This window comes from Canis lupus, chromosome 17, assembly GCF_048164855.1.
Source record: "Canis lupus baileyi chromosome 17, mCanLup2.hap1, whole genome shotgun sequence".
In the NCBI taxonomy this organism is placed as follows: Eukaryota; Metazoa; Chordata; class Mammalia; order Carnivora; family Canidae; genus Canis; species Canis lupus.
This window is the reverse complement of record NC_132854.1, coordinates 32,791,767-32,807,108: the sequence shown is the minus strand read 5'-3', so window position 1 is coordinate 32,807,108 and position 15,342 is coordinate 32,791,767. Positions and strand designations below refer to the sequence as shown.

General features: G+C 38.2%; 1 long non-coding RNA gene across 2 annotated transcripts in view; it reads right to left on the bottom strand.

The window, feature by feature from the left end:
* Positions 1–11,912: 11,912 nt before the first annotated feature.
* The window catches only part of LOC140608375 (uncharacterized), a 26,167-nt gene continuing 22,737 nt past the window's right edge, over positions 11,913–15,342 (bottom strand). Inside the window, exon 3 of one of the 2 annotated variants that reach the window (XR_012010389.1) lies at positions 11,913–12,417. This is a non-coding gene — a long non-coding RNA (uncharacterized lncRNA). Of the gene's footprint in view, positions 12,535–15,342 lie in introns of both variants that reach the window. The other variant, XR_012010388.1, reaches the window with a different exon arrangement.

The window sequence follows — 15,342 nt, the reverse complement described above, 5'->3', positions numbered from 1 at the left end:
TTGCTATACAAATATTAAATCATTATGCATGGCAGCACAATAAAGCTATCAATATAATCATAGAGCCAATCAAATTCCAGTTAATTAGATATGCCTAAGTCCTTGTAAAAAACGTATGCTGCTTGCCCCCAAAGAAGCCTTTTGTTTCTCTGTTCCATGGCCTTTAAATAAATGAGGGCCTGTCTGATTGGCTCTAGAGCTCATCTTCCTTCTTGAACAGAACTGTTCTGGGAAGTTCTGTGGGCTAATGTACTGTCCTTTTTGGTTCAGGTCCCTGAAACAATCCATACTTCAGTAGCCTGTTTCAATTTTTCAGTTTGATGCCCTCCAGCTCCTGCCTTTAACTCAATCTGTTGTATATTCTTTAAGCTTTTGCAAATCCACTTCCCCATCCTTAAACACACACACACACACACACACACACACACACACTCCCTACTGCTCTGGTGAGTCACCTTTGCCAGACAATACATTAGGATATGCAAGTAGGTATATTTACACAACATATGAGAAGCAAATCATGATGCATGCAGTTCACATGCAAGTATTCTTTTTTTTTTTTTTTTTTTTTTATTTATGATAGTCACAGAGAGAGAGAGAGAGGCAGAGACACAGGCAGAGGGAGAAGCAGGCTCCATGCACCGGGAGCCCGACGTGGGATTCGATCCCGGGTCTCCAGGATCGCGCCCTGGGCCGAAGGCAGGCGCCAAACCGCTGCGCCACCCAGGGATCCCCACATGCAAGTATTCTTAACTAGCATTGTGTATTCATTTGCCTGGGAAGAATGTTTAAGACAGGTTTTAGAGATATAGGAAAGACTAGAAGGAGAAATAGTTTCTGCCACAAAAGACAAGAATGGGAAACAAAATAGAAATAATTTAAAACACAGGATTTCACTTTCCATGAGTTTTAGAGATAAAAACTATTACATCTCTTTATTTTAGTCAGAAAAATGACATATTTCCCCATAAAAAAAAAGGCAAAAGGAAAACAGATTTTAAAGGTATAAAGATTGCAGAAGAAATCACCTGAATAACAGTGAGGTGGTTTTGTTTTTGTTTAGAAAGCAATAAAGCTGAAAGATAACTGCAGGTTATGAGAGAATCAGCTGATAAAATGCACCTTAGAAGAAGTATCTGTGATTTAGAAAAAAAAAACTTGTATTATAATGATTTCTTTTCATAATCTGACCTGTTCACCCCCTTCAGAGTATATTCCATCTCTCCTGCAATCAGCAGTGGTTCTATCAAAGTCTTCCTTGTATAAATATTAACTCATCTTCAAAGAAGCAAGTAAGTACTAAATTCAAATCTATGTTGCTTTTCTAGGCAGGTAACTGTTTATAACTGCTCAATTTCCTGTCACTGTTTCCCTCTGACCTTAAGAACTGAAATCTTAGAGGTTCAACTTTGATCAGTTTCTCGGATGAGGACTAGTCTCCCAGGACTTGAGGACATATAAGGAGCCCAAACCTGACAGCACTCTGTCTCGGCTTCTGTTCAGGATTGTTGTAGGTTTCGCTCTGATTCACAATTTATTTATTTATCCCTCCTATTTTTCATTAAATGATCTCCAACGTTTATTCTTCCCCATAAGTATCTCACAATTGGGCTTCTATCCATGAGTTCCAGCCTCTATGTAGGTATCTTCTACCTGCTGTCTAAACTTTGTAAGGTCACAAAACCCATCCCGCCTGATCCCATCCTTCCCTCATTGGTAACTTTTTTCATGCTCTACAAGTTTCTCCCTATCACTTGCTCTGCTTCCCACATTCAGCCTGGTCTCTAGATTGTACCTTTCCACATGGGCCTTCTATGTCACTGAGCAATAGAAGCAGTCCTTGCCCAGAACCATCTAGGCTGAGCTTTGCATGGTCTCCAAAGAGTTGTTGCATAGGTCTTATGATCAGATATATCATATATTTGGAAGGGCTCTTAGAGATCATGTATTCCAATTCCCAGACTAATGTAGATAATCTAGGATTATATACCTTGTTTATAATTTTTATACAAAGTAACGCTCAAGGAATGTGTATGTGTTACTAGATATTTCTGATATCTCCCCCAAGATTAGTAGTTCCCTCTCTAGATTGTAGTATTACAATGAAAATGCAAAGGTTATGTTATCTAACATTGAGGGCTGCAGAGCAGTTGAATCAATGGATATTTATTTCCTCTAGGCTGTGGAAATCTAAAAGACATAAAATAAATTCCCAAACAATTTGGGAACAAAAAAACGTTAAGCACTCAAGAACAACATGTGGTAAATGTTAGGATTCTCACCATCAGAACCATAGGACTCATCTGGGACTCAAGCTCGGCTTTGAAAGATGTAACTGGATTCTTTAAAATGGACAGGAGAATAAAAAGAAGTAAATCAGGAGGAAAATATCATCAGAGTGGGATCCTTTAGGTCAACTGAATCCAGCATGGAACCAGAATTATTAGAATATGGCTTTGTGCTGGACCAAGAGAAGATGCCAACAATACTTGCCAGAATCTATGTATCAAAGCTCCTACTGCCAGAAGGGATTTAGGGGAAATGCTCTGGGTTAGAAAGAAGAATAAAAACTCATAAGAATTAGGAATCTTTTATAGCTCCATCTCAACTATGACAATGAACTAGAAGTTCAACCTCTGGATTTCGTGTTTTTGGTTCCTGCTTTCACTTCTAAAGTAGACATAAGAAAACTACTGTTACCTACATCTTGTGTTTATACTGAAAAAGATGTAAAATGTAGAAAAAGGACATTCAAAAAATTTGAGTATAGCTGACACACATGCTACTTTAATTTCAGGTGATCACCATGTTACTTTACCACATGTTATACTATGCTCACCACAAATACAGCCATCTTCTTTTAAAGGACTGTCATGTAACATTGCAAAATGTATTGCTGGTGCCTTGATTTTATAGGCCTGGCTACACTGCAGCATCTCCAAATACCAGGCTCACTTTTGTCTAGGGAAATCATGACTGAGTGCCCACTATGTGCCATGCTGTGTAGAGTTGGCCACATATGAATCTGGTCAGATCTATCAGGGTTTGAGTTAATTCTACTGCCCTCAGGTTAGTCTCCAATGAACCTAGGATAGTTCCTGGGCCCCTGGTTGCCCACAGTGCCACAGACCACTGTAAGCCCACTACCTATAAAGACCATAGGGATTGGATTTTAACTGAATTCAAGTGCCCTAGAGAAAACTGAAGTCCAGTATTAAATCCCAGGCTTCATCCCAGGCTTCATCATCAGATCATGACTCATGCCACTCCCTTGCCAACTCCTAGAAACAGGACACTGTCTTCTATGGCTCGGACTCAGACTAGTGTTCTAAAAACTGTTGCCTAGAGACTTAAAGACCTAGCTCTTCCCACCATAAATTTACTAATTACAATTAACTCTTGAGCAACAAATCTTAGAAGAGGTTATTTCTGTCAACCTGAGGAGGGCCCCTTTGGCTATGCCCCCCTCTCCTAACTTATAATGCTCTGCAGCCATGCTCACCATATGAACAAGATACACCCATGTTGTATGCACAAGTAATGACCCCAGTGCCAATTTCCATCCTTTTGAAAATGTATGAGCCTGCTCACACTTTGAATTCTTTCCCTAATGTAAAGCTCTCAAGCAGTATGTCTGTTGCTCCTTTAGCTTGCAATAACTACATGCTTCTACACATTTTTTCTTGATTTGGCTGAGAAGCATCCTGTCCAGTGCAGTACTATATCCCATTGAAACCAAAGCCTTACACCTGAATCCTCAAGGCTTGCACAAAGTGATATTCAAATAATCTAAGGTGCTTATAGCCCCTTGAGACAGTTTCAGTTCCATAATACATTCAGATAGTACAGTAGTTACACATTAAAAATTCCAGCACCTCTATCAATGACAGATTTCATACAGCAAGCCAAAAGATTCAGATTGGATTCCAGCATCCTAGCTTTTCAGTAAACAGTGCCTCAAATTAAATTACTTTGCCTTAACCTAAAGCAGAGGCTGGTGCTTAACTTTTCTTTTCTGGAGCCATACTTCACATTCGAGGATGTTCTATTTCCCCTTTAGAGATGTTGCTTATTGTAGGCAATTCCAGTTCCTGAAGCAGATTTGCTGTGTTGCCAAGCAGGGTAAATCTCTACAGAGCAGCTAAGTATGTGTTGATTGTGGGAAAGCAACACCCAGGCTGATTTTCAAAGCCTGACCTTGGGATTTCATCAGCTCAGTGAGGATTTTCAATCATTAATGAGCAAAATGCTCAGGAAAAATTCTGATTATTGTCGTAGTTCCCCACCTCTGGGAATAGCTCCTTTACAGACCCATATTAAATATATAGCTTCAGAGAAAAGCATTGGACATACGTTTATAGAAAACCTCACATGTGAAGTGGCATAGTTTAGTGTGTCTAAACTTTTGTAAGTGTGACTTTCTGGTTTGGTTGATTTTCAATTTGCTTTATTTGATCTGAAGAAAAGGCAACAATTTACTCTGCAAGAAAGCAAATATTAACAGCTACCTTGCTGGACTTTTTAATGTGAGTACAATTTTTTTTTTATAAAAAGGAAAATTTCAAAGTTTGACAAAATTATTAGATTGTTCATGAAGTATTTCAGTTATGTTGAATTAAATTTCACTTCCACATAGCTAATTTTTTTTCCTAAAGATGTTGCTGTTTGAATTTGAATAAACAATTCAACTTAGATATAACACTAAAACTAGCTTGTAGGCTCTGTATATTATGTTGGCCTTGGGCATTAACTTGAGAAAGGGAATTAGTGTGATTTAGATAGCTTAAGCTAAATCCAATTTTTAGATTTGTCTGTAAACATAGGATCATGACTATTTTTTGAAGACTTGCTATGTTTCTATAGTTATGATTATACCACAATGAAATGACATAAGATAACAGGACAGGGGAAAAATAAATCTCACATATGAAATTGATCTTGGTATTTATTATAGATTTGAAACTGCACAATCCTCTTATGAACTTTAAATCCTATTTCCAGTTTGATTTGACTTTGTTACTATATACCTAAAAGTGGGGCATGACACTATAGAAAGTATACAGAGCTAGTAGCTCTGTTCTTGCCCTTTACTCACTAGAACAGATGCTTTATCTCTTTGGAACACAGGATTCCCCTTTGGAGAATGGACATTATGATTTCTGAGGATATGTTAGTGCAATATTTTATGATAGTCCCTGTAAATTGTTACTATTTATGATAATACCACTTAGAGTGCTCACTATTAATATTGACATGTAAAATAGTGATTTATCACAATAATAGAGGTAAAAGTTACATGGACCATTGTTGTGTAGTTTCTTAGTATCTTTGTCCTAGAGACCTTTTCTTGAATTGCTCATGGAGATATTATTCTGGGTATTTTGAAGAACATGGTTTACCAAGAACCCAAATAATAAAGGTCCCTGCATGAAACAGTGATATAAAGACACATAAAGTACGATTCTAAACCTGAGCATAGATTAGAGTTCTGTTTTCCTCAAAGCTTTCTGTAGGAAAGCCCAAAGACATGTTAATGATTCTTCCCACAAATTTGAACTTTTTTCTTTAATAGCCTCAGGCATCAAATCCCCAAAGTAGAAGAAAATTCAAAATTTGTGCGATTCTATTGTATAAAAACTAAACCTTACCAAAAGTTAGTTTGGGGTACCTCTTGCATCATTTTTCCTGGCAGCTATGTCAGTATAAGAGACCCTAAAGGAATTTAGGTGGACATATTTTATAAAATTTCTAATAACTATCAATGATATTTTTAAGGACAACTACATGGAAAAAGAAGTTTTAGCTATACTGAAAATAAAAGCCGTAAAGCAGAAAAAAGGAAGAAATCCTATCAGCTAGATGATTAGCCAACAATTGCTCTAGTAATTGGGGATGTTGTTGGGGGAATTCAGGAGTCCAGGGGCTGACTTGTGTTTGGATTATGGGAGAAAGTAGAAAAAGGTGACTCCCTACCTTTATCCATCTCTTGCCAATATTATCTAGATAAATCTCACTTAAAGTTTACAAGATGGCCTGCCATTCTTTTTTTTTTTTTTTAAGATTTTATTTATTTATTTATTCATGAGAAACACACACAGAGAGAGAGAAAGGCAGAGACACAGGCAGAGGGAGAAGCAGGCTCCATGCAGGAAGCCTGACACAGGACTCAATCCTTGGACTCCAGGATTACGCCCTGGGCCAAAGGCAGGTGTCAAACCACTGCGCCACCCAGGGATCCCAGCCATTCTGATTTCATACAAGGTTTTTCTTGACCAACACAAGTACTCAACCACAAGTGGGGATAGGAAAGCAGCTAACATTTTAAAACTTTTTTTTACCTGACACTATTAGACTTTGGAAATATCCTTTATTTTTCACATTGAGCTCGTGAAGAAAATATTAACTCCATTTGCAGATGAAAACCAAGACTTAGAAAGACACGTAACCAGTAAGTAGCAAGATCAGGATTTTTCTGACATAAAACTGTTTTTTTCCTGTTATACTTTGCCATTTCCTGAAGCAGTTCGATTAGGCCAAATCTAGGGTTTGGCAAGAGTAGTGCAATTAACAGAAAGAGGTCCAAGAAATGTAGCAGATCCTGAAAAAGTGTGTCCAAGGATGGTTATTTGGATGAAAATACACTTTGTTTCAGCAGTGCACATTTTTCAGGGTTGTATGTTCCCTTTTTTTTTTCTCCAAAGAAAAAGATTTGGGAATGCTTACATATGCCTCCACCACCACTCCAAGATCAAAGGTGAGCTTCTTAGAAAGAAAGCAAGAGAAATAAGCCATTGTCTATACCTAGGAGTCCATGCATCATCCACCACGAGCTGGGAGAAATCTCTGTGTTTTCTTGCAGTGGAACTTAATGCTTTAGCAGGTTTAAAGAGGTTCTTCCTCCACTCTTCTTTGGGGAATGAAAGCTGAAGAAGAGCCCCTCATCATCCTGAGACAGGAATCGTCTTTAACTTCATCATTAGGGATCCCTGGGTGGTGCAGCGGTTTAGCGCCTGCCTTTGGCCCAGGGCACGATCCTGGAGACCCGGGATCGAATCCCACGTCGGGCTCCCGGTGCATGGAGCCTGCTTCTCCCTCTGCCTATGTCTCTGCCTCTCTCTCTCTCTCTCGTGTGTGACTATCATAAATAAATAAAAATTTAAAAAAAATAACTTCATCATTAGCTGCACTCAGTGCTGTCATATTAACAACCTCATGGGAACTAGTTACATCATGGACTATGTGAATGATGATCCCTGGAGTTTGGCATGGTGCAATCTGCATGGCCAAAAGTGATGATCTGGTAGTACTCAAGGGCTGAGACTGGTTCCTGTGTTTGAGGCTCATCCATGTTCAATATACCAAGATACAAATGTAAAAAATTTATGCCAGCAGACAAATAATAACTACCAGAAATATATAGCTTCCAGTCATTGTTGTTGTCACTTGTCCTTTGCCTTGCACATTCCTACTCCTCAAAAGGAGCTGCTCAATCTTTGTCACTCTAAGAATATATATGTCACTATAAGGTTGATTCTATCTTCTCAACAGAGAAAACAGATGTGAGCAGTATGAACTTCCATAGCTTCCAGCTCCCCCATGTTCAGTCATCTGCAAAAGGCTTTAAACCTGAGGAAGAAACTCATCATCTCCAAACTAAACTCTGCACCTGTGCTCTTAACCCAATCCCTTTCACCCACTCTCAGAACACATTCATCAACAAATTCCATTTCTCCCCTCATTCAGGCTCTCAGCATTTCCCATATAAATATGGCATAGCCTCCAAACTGATCTCTCAACTACCAGGGTTTTCCTCTTCCTATTTATTTCCCTCCTGCTCTAGAATTATCTTCCTAAAAAATGTTTTCATAAAATCAACTCATCAGCACCTTGCATTTCACACAAGATTCTTCACAATTTGTCAGCATCATTTTAGCCTTGCCTCCTACAAGATTTTGTGACAGAGAGGGTGAGAGAAAGAGGGGGATGGGGGAGAGGGAGGGAGGGAGAAGGGAACAGAGCGGGGGAGGAGAGAGGAAGCGGATGGGGGGGACAGATTAGTTAGCCATCTGCAATGAGACCGGTGCAAAGTTTGGCATCATGCACAAATCATTTCACTTAATCTTCACTATCCTCTGAACTAGGTTTTATTATTTCCATTCTATGGAATAAATAGATATTTCTCTTTATATAAATGAGGAAATGGAGACTCAGGGAGGCTAAATGATGCAAGAATGACACATAGCTAGGAAGAGATTAGGGTGAATAAAGAACATATCCTGCACTGGCAAGTTCAGTGTAATTTTTGCTGTACTATATGCACTTGAGGATGTACCCAGTCAGTACTGTAAAGTAGTACCAAATGAATTAGTCATCCTAAAGGGAAATAAAGTAGATAAAGAATAAGGTTCCTCTTCAGGTTGGGATGTCCAGGAAATCTGGTGGAAAAAATGAGATTTCAACTGACTCTCAAAGGTGGGTAAAAGTTTTTAAGGGGAAAGGTAAGCTTTCCAGGGTGAGGAAATGACAGGTGTAAAGTTCTGGGAGTCTAGTTCACAATGCAAACATGTTTAGAGAATTCTTAGTGGCAAACATTGGGAAATGGACAAGAGAGTTAGATGTAGGAAAATTGATGGCATTATCACAGAAGTAATGTGGACTTGGAAAGATTTTGAGGAATGTGTAAGATGAAAATGGCATTTTTAGATTCTATATATTATTATAATGAAGTGAGGAAGAACATATTAATCTTAGTAGGTGATGACATATGTTTACTTGGCAGGAATGAAAAAAATGTATGTTTTGGAAAAAATATTTGGCTAAATAACTGGTGAGGCATTTAGGTCCAAGTGGCTACTATCAGCTGATACCAAGAATTCAGAATGGGAAGAAAAGTTCCTTTGCATAAGACAAGGAGATAAATTTTTGTTTGGTTCAAGAAAAAAAAAAAGGAAAAAAAGAGAAGCATGAAAAGAAATGAAGGGGACCTAAGGATGAGCAAAATGGATGGAGGAACTACCAGTTTAAGTATTTGAAATTAACCACATGCTTACCCCCCATAGTCTCCAAAGGTCGTGAATGATAAGAATACAAACAGGGATATATTTGAAGATTGGAATGTTAATAGGTTTCTCAATGAAAGAGTGTTTTGATTGTGGAATATAGAGATGAATAGTAGAGAGCATCTAAAAATTTCAGCCTGGTACACACACAGGGCATAGCTAAAGAATTGAAAGGAATTCTGCCCATAATGGAGAGGCTCCATTCCTAGAGCTGTTAGGTATGGAAAGCAAGAGGTTGGGGCAGAAGTCAGGGTAATAGTCAGGTAATAGTTAAAAGACTGTTTTAAGAAACAGCTGTATAATCAGGCTCTTTCCTTGGGCTTGTTGCATGAGGTCCCTCCCTCCAGAAAAATCCTTAGAAGAATTCTCAAAACAAATAATTTGCTGAGTATGGGTAGAGTTAGAGTTCACCTATCTAACTAAAATGAAGCCTGCGGTTGGCCCGTCCCATCCATTCATCCTTTTCATTCAGAAAAGTGGTTTATTGGAGCAGGAAACCCATACATACCAGCTACATAATTAATCAATGTAGTTTTTCATTTGTTATTACAGATGGAAAACCAAAACTCCCAGACATTTGAGAAAAATAAATAGCACCAAAGAGAATGACCAAGATGAACAATTTACTCCAGAAATAATTAACAGATCAGTGCTTTTCACAAGTACTTATTAATGAATTCAGAGAAATCCAAGAAAATATTACATCTCTAAAATATAATAGGCTGCAAAAAAAAAAAAAAGCCATCAGAAATGACAGTGTTCTTACAAATCACAAAGAAACATTGGACTTCTGTTCCTGCTTAGGATATAGAAATCAGCAAGAGTGTTGTTCTCACCCTAATGAGAGCAAGCCTGGTAGTCTTAAAAAATCCTATTTTTTTTCTAGCCCTTCAGGGAGCTGTGATTACAAGGCAACATGCAAACTGAAATCCAAACAGCAAGAAGCTCCTTGGAGCCTCTGACCCCAGGAAGGGGCAGGAAACCACTCCTACTTACCCTGCACAGATACAAGATAGAGGTTTTCACTGCTGGGCTGGAGCAGGAATGCTGACAGAGCCCCATCACGGAGGATCAGGCTCCTAGGACTTGCCTAACCTGAGGCAGGAGCAGGGAACTGAGAAAACCTCAGCACCAAGTGCCAGAAGTCTGCTTCAGGAGGGAGTAAGAATGCCAAGAGACATTCTCTCTTGTAGTACAGAAAGGGGCCCACTGGAAAGCTGCCAGTGGAGAAGGAATACTGAGAGGAACTTCTGGAAGTTCAGGTCTCACACTAAACATAAAGTAGCAGCAGAAGGAATTTAAATCTGTGGTGCCTCTAGGCTTGTCAAAAACGCAGAGTAAAATATAAAAGAAAAAAATAGAGAAAAATTAAGAGATATAGAGAATCACTGTCACAAGTTTTAATCTCCACAAAATCAAACTTCTTGAAAAAAGAACAGAGACATGATTAAAGGAGTAAAAGATGATGATTTTCCAGTGCAGAAGCAAATCAGGACTCTACAAATAGAACCTTACCAGTGCCCAGCGGGATCAGTGGGGAAAAAAAAAAAAAAAAAAAAAAAAAAGCCAACCTAGAGGTATCTTTGTAAAACATCAGAATACTAGGGACGAAAAAAAGAACCTTAAACATCTAGAGAGAAAATAAGGTCACTTGCAAAAGTACAAGAATCATAGATGGGTTTTAGAATTTAAATCAGCAATACTGAATGTCAGAGGACAGTGAAACAATGTGTTCAGGATGTTAAAAATTATTTTGAACTGCTAATTCCATACCAATCAAACTAACCAAGTGTATGCTGAAAGAAACAGGAGAGTCTCAAACATGGTGGACATACTGCCTGTGGCCTGCCAAATTTTCACTATAATTGGGGACTATACATACTGGCAGCTGTTGCTAACATTAAGAATCACACAGTGAGGGCAGCCCCGGTGGCCCAGCGGTTTAGCACCGCCTTCAGCCCAGGGTGTGATCCTGGAGACCAGGGATCAAGTCCCACGTCAGGCTTCCCGCATGGAGCCTGCTTCTCGCTCTGCCTGTGTCTCTGCCCCTCTCTCTCTCTCTCTCTCTCTCTCTCTCTGTGTCTGTCATGAATAAATAAATAAAATATTAAAAAAAAAAAAGAATCACACAGTGGACCCTCATCTGTCCTCTGGGAGGTCTTATTTTGTCAATTATTCTTCAGGGCCCTCTGTGGGGTTCTGCAGGGGGTGTCAGGTCTGTGCCTCTCACAGGACCCTCAGCTTTTGCAGCTCACTTCCTCTACAAGCAAGTTTGGACATATGATGGTTGTTTTAAACCAGGGTCTCTCAACTGATAAAGTAACATTTTTTTTTGGCTGCATAATTCTTTATTTTGGGGAGATGTCCTGTGTATTTTAGGACATTTAGCAGCAGTCCCGGCTTCTACCCACTAGTATTGACAATCCTCCAGTAGTGACAACCAAAAGTGTATTCAGACATTTCCAAATGTTTCCTGGGAGGCAACATTGTCCCTTTTCTAGAACCTCTGTCTTAGGAGGTTAATAGCCTTTCCTATGGGGTTTGCAATTTCATTGGTAATAAAATTCTTTCAAAAATATGTAAACTATTGATCTATTTGTTATCAGTCATTTTCAGACACTAGTAACCATGCAATAAACTCAAAGTTTATTCCTAGACATAATTTTCACACTTGATTTCTTGACTACCCTGGGGCCAACAAGCTGGAGTGGGAAGGCAACACCTGAATCCTAATGAGCAACAGTAGATCAAAGACTCTTTCAATCTTATATCCTGCAGTTTGTATTCTAGAAAACAGTTGGCTTTTCCATTCCTTTGTGGTGTCCAATTTCTGGATTCTATTTTCTTTCATTTCTGCTTGCAAACTAGCCAATTCTTATCTAAACTCATCTCATTCTTCTAATACTTTAGCCTGTAGCAGCCAACACAGATGTTCACTCTGACTCTTCCCAACCACTGCCTGAAAGTTTCAGGCTCAGTTGGCATATGGTCTCTTTCAAAGCGCTCATAAATAATAGTTTACCATAATTACTCCCACTGTATAACAGGTCTTTATAGGGTCCCAGCCTTCAGTTTGATTTTGTGCAATCTGACACCCAACCACGAAGTCACATATTTTAGGATTTGCATTTCTGCACCAACTCACACCAAGGTACCAGTTTCTGCATTAGTCAGTGTTGGTTATATGCTCTAATAAAAAGTTCCCAAATCCCAGTGGCTCAATACCATACACCTTTATTCCTTGCTTATATCATATTCCAATTTGAATCAGTGTGTGTGGGATATGTGTTCCACTCTGTCATTCATGGCACCCAGGATTCTTCCATCTGTTGCTTTTTTCTCTCCCAGGTCTTCCAATCTTCTCCATTTAGTTGGTGGATAAAAGAAAGAGGGTTGCATATATGAGATACTTGTGCTCCAGTTCCCCAAGTGGGCACATTACTTCTTTAAGGATGTTTTTCTAACTACAAGGAGCCTGGAAATATAATAGTTGTGCACAAAGAAAAGGAGAACAGGATTACACAAATACTGGAAACACTAGCAGTTTCTGCTACTAAAGTTAAAGAAAAATAGATATTCAGAGGTTTATAAAACAAATAGATTTTAAAATACCTTAATGGATTTAAACTCGATTATTTGATTGAGAAGCTGGAAATCTCACTAATATATGTTAAAAAGTATATATTTTATCTCTATATATTTTTTCTTTCTCTTTCTCACTCTATTTTCTCAGTAAGAAAAAACATCAGAAGAATAACATAGGAACAAAATAGCATAGGAAAAAATAGCATAACAATAAAACTGGGAACTTCAGGAAGGGAAAAATAACTATACAAATTGATTATATTCTAAAAATAAAACAAGTTATAATCTACATGAGATGAACAACAAAAACTCGTTGACCTTGGTATTTGAAATCTATCCTTTGTGTGGGACAAGTTTAGAGACACAGGAATATACTGTCCTAAAGTTCGCCACCCACAGTGAATAATGCTTATATAATGATGGCATAGTATGCGAAATCATTTGCTTTAAAATATTTGTACTTTATAGAAAAAAATACAGATTTATAGTTATAAAATAGAATCTAAAGATTTTTCTATTTTGACAATGTAAAAGAATATTCTATATATGAATTCAGAAAACCAAAATGAGATACATAAGTGTTCAGAATGATGAATATCCTGGCATTTGGACATAGGAGAAATTACTACAGTTATAAATAAAGGAGATGAACAGGGCCAATGGCACTTGTTCTAAACATTGTCACTCCTAATTGTTGTTATACTACTGTGAATATTATTATGTCTGGAAAAGTTTCCCAAAGATGTTTCTCTATAGTGTTTTGTTTATTGATAATTATCTGCTATTACTTGAATTTAGAAAATCCAGGACTATTGCGAAAAGTAGGCAATTTTTCCACCAATTACCGCTTTGTGTGAAAATGGGGCTAGTGACTGGGAGATAGTAATAGCATTAGATTAGAACTACCTTTGTGAAAGCCTCACTCTGTAGGGCTCCTTCTATAGTTCAGATAATGTATCCTAGTTATTAGGGGTCTGAGGCTTATCAAAAGAGACAGAATTAATCATGCTGGGTTGTTTGATATGTTTTGGAGAATGGACATGACTCCACTAAAATGAAAAAAGAAAAATAATTTTCTGAGGGCTTTTGAATGCTAAGGTTACCCTCCTGTTCCCCCTATCGTCCATCTCCAGACTAAAGCTTGGAGCAATCACCAGATTTAAAGTTGGGGGGGGGGGCGGTGGCGGCAAGGCGGGAGATGGGTGGAGGCAGTCTGCACCTGGAAACCATTTTCTTGATTTGTGCTGGCTGGAGTCCTGGAGATGTAACAGCAAGTATGCCTCTCTGGGATTTCTTTGAAATCTGGGCAGGATGATTTGTCTGAAGGGAGGAATTGGGGGATAAAGGGTGGGGAAAAATTCATTCCTGGTTGCCACATTGTTGTTCTGCAATGGAGGAACTGGCCTGACTTGGGTTTGAGTTGAAAGGAAATCAACAAGCAGCCTCAAGTATGCAGGAATCTGCTGCCCTGAACTTGCCAATTTTTCAAACATAACTGGCTATTGTATTCACTGTAGGGGGTTGCCAACATCAAGGCTCACGCTTCTTATGTTGAAGATCTTTCCAATAGCTGCACAAATTACAATGTGTTTTCATCTGCTTGTGCACATTCAAAGAATGACAAATGATTACCTCTTTGCTTACATTACCTGAAAATGCACAGTAATAAATTTGCTTGTGAAATTCCCTTTGTTGTGTCATTAGGCATTCACATATTTGAAAGTTTTTTTTCTATTTGTACAAACTAGTAAGCTCCAAAATGTAAAATGTACTTTGTCCAAGGAGGACAAAAGTGCAACAGAATAAAAAAAGATATTCCTCATTTATATGAACATTTTTCATACGATTTTACACAATATTCAGTGCTGAGTTTGTAACTCTATGTTCTGATTCTCATGCAGTGCAAAGCTATCCAGCCAACATTTGAAGGCATCAACTCTAGTAAGATTAATAACATTTTTTGGAGTACTCACTGCATGCTAGGAACTTTACACACATTATTTTTAAATCTCACAGTTGCACTGCTTAGTACAGGTACTAATAATTGTAATTTAATGTGGAGGCAATGACAGTAGGAGAAATTAATGGACTCTGGAGGTTATACAGCTAGTAAAGGGTTGCTCCTAGACTCCCACTGTGGACACAAAAACTCAGACCTCATGTCCTTTAGATCAGGCCTGTGTATTAATGCATCATTTTACAAATCCCCTCTTCCCTTTAGTAGAGCAATTTTTTGGACCTAAATGTCATGTTGTTCTCCTATAAAAGAGCCTACATGTCCTGAAGCTTGGATCCAGAAGACCAGGGTTTGAATTTTGACTCTACCACTTATGACTTTGTAACTTTGGGCAAGACCCTTACCATGCAGGACATTGAATTTCTCCATCTGCAAATGTACACAATAAACATACCTATACTATCAGGTCACTGTTCATAGTAAAATACAATAAGAAAAATTTGATTACTCTACTAATTTAACTAGTACTTCTATAAACTTAGAGGAAAATTTAATCCAAAGAAACTAATAGTCAATATAACCCTTTATTTTTTCTTTATCGTCCCCTCCCGAACAGTCCAGCATGTATAAGATATTCAATACGACATGCTTTACCTTATTTCTCTTTTCTCTCAAATCTTCATAATATCTGTTCATTAGAAGAACCCAAATTAATTCCTTTGTTCATATGATCACTAGCAG